General features: G+C 40.9%; 1 long non-coding RNA gene across 1 annotated transcript; it reads right to left on the reverse strand.

Moving 5' to 3' along the window:
- Window positions 1-1,502: 1,502 nt before the first annotated feature.
- Window positions 1,503-3,474, reverse strand: LOC138749572 (uncharacterized). The gene is made up of 3 exons (XR_011348755.1): window positions 3,345-3,474; window positions 2,960-3,203; window positions 1,503-1,836 (listed from the first exon to the last, which is right to left on the reverse strand). It is a non-coding gene; the product is annotated as an uncharacterized lncRNA (long non-coding RNA).
- Between the last annotated feature and the right edge of the window lie 1,790 nt (window positions 3,475-5,264).

The following is a 5,264-nucleotide window of genomic DNA, read 5'->3' on the forward strand; positions in this document are numbered from 1 at the left end:
ATCGATGTAGGGATGGAAGCTCTTTCATTCATGTCTCTTGGATTTTTTCGTTGTGGTTACTCAATAAAGTTTGTGGATTGCAACTTTGTCAAATTTATTTTGGTAAGGGCGGAAGTTGACAATTTGTGGATAGTGATATCATTGGGCCTATGTCTAACCCGAGGCATCTGTAGCACACAAGAGTGCTGAATTTAGTTTTCAAATGGATGTAGTTTTACTCAAAAATTAGTCACTTTGGTTAAATTATTTGCATGAAATAATGAAGATGGGTCCATCAATTTCTACTCTGAACATCAGTGACAGATTTTAACCATTGGCTGCAAAATCTGTCTAATAGTAGCAGGCAATATGTTAAGGTTGACATTACCACGTCAGAGGAAACACTCCTAGATCTGAGTCAGAAAGTTGGATGCCACAACTGAGGGCAGAATTTAGCTGAACAATTCCAGGTGAGTGATTTGCCTTTTAAACATTCAATTCAGTCACTGACATTTCAAATGGAAGTAAAACATTGGATGGAGTCTGTTTTTTCAATAAAAGGAAGGGTGTAATCTACACAATTAAGGTCAATATTGATCCTTGACCAGTACTGCTAAAACAGATTCTCTCTTTGGCTTGGCTTCGCGGACGAAGATTTATGGAGGGGGTAAAAAGTCCACGTCAGCTGCAGGCTCGTTTGTGGCTGACCAGTCCGATGCGGGACAGGCAGACACGATTGCAGCGGTTGCAGGGGAAAATTGGTTGGTTGGGGTTGGGTGTTGGGTTTTTCCTCCTTTGCCTTTTGTCAGTGAGGTGGGCTCTGCGGTCTTCTTCAAAGGAGGCTGCTGCCCGCCAAACTGTGAGGCGCCAAGATGCACGGTTTGAGGCGTTATCAGCCCAAATGCCTGCTTTGTCATTTAGTTACATTCAACAGTGTAACTGGTTCTTCACTGGGGCACTCTGAAGCTGTCAAAAGCACTGTACAAATACTGGTCATTCGTTCTCAGTTTTATCACAAATTGCTAAAATGAGCACAGGCCACAGATACAAAAAGGGTGGGGGCCTGCTTTGGAGGTGTTGCTGACAGCACAAGACCTTCACTTTGCACCCGAGCAAGTTGGTTAATGATTTTAACAGGTTAATGCTGGAAGTCGTTACTTGAAATGGAACAGATTTCATCCTGATAGATGCCAACAAAAGACCCATCCGAGGCCAAGTTCGGCAGAAGCCAAGAGTTCCAAGCATTTTTTTTTTAAATTGCATAAAATTTGTCAGTCACAGACATTCCCTGCACTAAAGAATGAATGAACGTCTTAGAAAAAAAGATGTCTTCCATTGACTGTACATTGAAATACATCAGATACCAGAATTTCAAAAACTAATCAAAATGCAAGATAAATTACTGCCATTAAAATGATCATAAATGAATATCTGAGGGAGTTCAATATATATTTTCACAAGAATCATTTTATTTCTATGCATTATAACTGAATAAAACCAAAAATTGTAATTTTAAGGTGCCTTCAGTTATATTACTTTTGAAATAACTTCTGATTTTGTCGTTTCAAATGCAGTGAGCTCAGTGATGTAAATGACAGGGAACTAAATGACAATGAAACTATTCATAAAATGGCACTGATTATTTTTTCCTGGCCTGTGCTGCATTGAGTCACGAGATTTCTCAAGACACCAACGTCACTCTTCTATCAATGGATCACCAAAAGCACCGATTGCTTTCCCAAGCCAAGATGTTGTGCAAGAAATTAATGTTGAAATAGAATGCTGAATCACAGCATGTATTCTACCATCTGCGATGGAAATTCAAAGTTGCCATTCATTGTGAAGAATCGTGGATTCCTTAAAAAAGAAAGTAATATAAAATTATTTGAATTACTCAACACAACTTTTGAAAAAGACTAATCCATGTTTTTTTTTATTGAACAAGGAGATCTATCCCTGGTATAGATCCTTCCTCTTGTAACATCTTTCCTGATCATCCAAGATACAAACTGTTGCTACTAAATATAAAATAAATCATCAATGAGACTACAGAGTTGGTGGTCAATTTTGTTCACCTTCTCGTGAAGAGACATGGGGTAAGGTGGAAGATGTGCAGTATATTCACTTTGCTCAGAAATGTAGTCTGCTCTTGTTGAACTCCAACAGTCACAAACAACGCGATCCAAGTATTTTTTTAAATCACGAACGGACTCTGGGAGTAAGAACACAAAGCTGGAGAAACTCAGCAGGTTAAACATGTACTTTATATAGCAATTAAGACACATAACCAATGTTGGCCCTTCATCAAGGTATGTATCTTTATCTTTGCTATATAAGTAGACTGAATGTCCAGCTGAGTTTCTCCAGCATTGGTTTATTCCTTTAATCACAGTGTCTACAGACTTTCGTGCCTTGCTAATGGAATCAAGAAGATCACGGTGATAATTTTGAACAGCTTTATGCCAAGATTTAAAGAAGGGGTGGGTTTATGAGCAGAGGGAATCGTGCGCAGAATGCAAGCAGTAGACAAATATTTCCAATTTATTTAATATCGTCAAGAAAGAGAAGTTCCAGCTTAGCATTAATATTGGTGAAAATAAAGGAACCAATTGCCAGGTACTCAAGGAAAGTAGTCATATAGATTTGATGCCAAGGCTGCAATGATTAACAACTCTGAACAACAGCAGGCCCTGAAATGGAATCATGAGATGCTATTATACCGCAATAAATCGTCTCAGAAAAGTGCCTGCTTGTTCAGAATCAGATCGCAAACTTATTACGCCAAGGTGCATCTGAAACTATTTTGAACTGACACAAAGAACTTAAACAAAAGAGCCAGTTACAAGGGCTCCAACCTTTCATCTTTCACTTAATGTTGCTTTGAAATATCAGCCACCATCTGAAATGCAGGAATCTCGATATCCAGCAATGGCAGTGCTGAGAAACTGCATAATAAAGAGTCCAGGTTAAGTTGTTTTACCTGCTACTGCAAACGTGCTCATTTATTGAAGGTGCTTGGATCAGGACGAAGGTTCGATTCCAATATCGCCGAAGTAAGGCTGAAATGTTTGCTCAGAAACTTGGGAGTAAGATCAGAATAATTTTCCCTCCTATTCAATCCAATTCCTCAAATTGTGATCCATGAGGCTCGACTGTAGTGGTTCCCAGGTTAATGATCGGTACCTCTCAATATCAAAGACGAGTTTTATTCCGTTCTAAAGCTCCTTTGGTTGAAGTGAGAAATAAACATGAGCATGAGCAAGAAAGAAAATAACATTTGTCAAGCATCAAGCATTTTTTCCTCCAACCTTGTTGCAACACCAGCATGGTACATCTGTCCAACAAGAAGTACATACAGTACAAACCTCCCCATCAGCGAAATCGCACCTTTGTTTGCCACCTCCTCTTTCTCTCTCTCTCTCTCTCTCTCTCTGTCTCTCTCTGTCTCTCTCTCTCTCCCTCACAGGCTCCAAGGGAATAATTCCCTTGGTGTCATTCTGCAGAGAGAGAGAGAGAGAGAGAGGGAGAGAAAAAAATTGCTGGTGTCATATTAATCAGCATATACGGATATAGCCCTTGCAGATGTTTTAAGGAAAGTTTCAAGAGTCTGAGACGTTCATACAAGGCTATGATTCATAGATGAAAGCATGCTCAAAAATAGCATTTGATGATGAGACACTCCCAACCCGTGACAAAGTGCCTTCTGACTTGTGGAAACTTTCTTCACTGAGCATTGAAAAGCTGGGATGAAAATACTTTGCAGATGAAAATCCTTCACAAAAAAATGCACGTAGTGGAGTGTAAAAAATGCAAATAATTTTATAGCATTTTAACAATATTATTAAAGTATTCCCTCACCTTACTCCACGACATATCAAGGATAGAGGCTTTTATACGCACTGGGCATTTTTTAAAGAAAAAAAGCATTTCTGAAGCTCAACATTATTTTTAAAACTTTAGACCTACAGCATGGTACCAGGCCCACAGGCTGCCCAATTACACCCAAATGACCTTCAGCTCCCAATAAGTTTTGAATGATGGGAGGAAATTAGAGCATCTGGGCGAAACCCATGCAGACATGGGGAGAACATTCAAACTCCTTACAGACAGTGGCGGGTTCAAACCCCAGTTGTTGGTGCTGTAACAGCATTGGGTAACCATTGCCACCCATTTACAAATGCTCAGAAAGAGCACCAACCTAACTTTCACTAGACCTTCCATTCCATCTGGGCAATCTCTACCCAGTTGGCATTATCATCGACGACTTCAATTTTCAACAAGCCACTCCTCTGCCTCTCTTTTTCCCTATCCCTCTGTCTCCTTTCCACCGGCTACCCACGCCCTTCCCTCCCCTCTCCTATCAGAGCTACCCTCTCACCTCAGCATTTCTGTCTTCTCCCCTCCCATCTGTATCCGCTTGACCTCTTACCAATTAACCTGTGCTTCTCCTGCCCCTTCGCCCCTCTGCTTCTCTCCTCCCACCCGTTCCCCCCCACTTCTTTTTTAAATTCAGGCACCTACCTGTTTTCGCCCATACGTTCAACCCCGAAACTTTGGTTCTGATAGCTGCTGTGTGATCTGTTGAGTTTCTCCCGCACACTAGTGCATTGCAGTCGACCCCATCATCTCCAGACTTTTCTTTGTTTAAGACCAATGAAAGTTAAAAGCATATTTCCATGAAATACAACTAAATCATTTGGCTATGTGAAAGTAGCTTTACAAAGGTGTTTGCTGTACATCTGGGAATTTTAACCTCCTTCAAGTGATGTAGCCAGATGGTATGGTCGGAGTGTTGAACTTCTGTCTCTGAGTGTGAGAGACTGTGCTTACTACAATATCTTTGGCTTGGCTTCGCGGACGAAGATTTATGGAGGGGGTAAAAAGTCCACGTCAGCTGCAGGCTCGTTTGTGGCTGACAAGTCCGATGCGGGACAGGCAGACACGATTGCAGCGGTTGCAGGGGAAAATTGGTTGGTTGGGGTTGGGTGTTGGGTTTTTCCTCCTTTGCCTTTTGTCAGTGAGGTGGGCCGTGAAATGTATCATGAAAACAATCAGAAAACCCAAGCAATACATTTCAGGTATGGTGTGATAAATGCTGTGTGTTGATAATGCTGAGAGTTGCAGATTATGGCATTGGCTTTTATACTAAGACAATTTGTGGTAGCAAACAGCTTTGCCTGAGGCGTAAGATCTGCTCTGCTGTAATGAAACTAGTTTGTTGACTGTCAAGATAATGGAGAAACTGGTTGCAGAAGACCACAGTGCTGTAAATAGTTCAGTTAATT

This window comes from Narcine bancroftii, chromosome 14 (genome assembly GCF_036971445.1).
Source record: "Narcine bancroftii isolate sNarBan1 chromosome 14, sNarBan1.hap1, whole genome shotgun sequence".
Lineage (NCBI taxonomy): Eukaryota > Metazoa > Chordata > Chondrichthyes > Torpediniformes > Narcinidae > Narcine > Narcine bancroftii.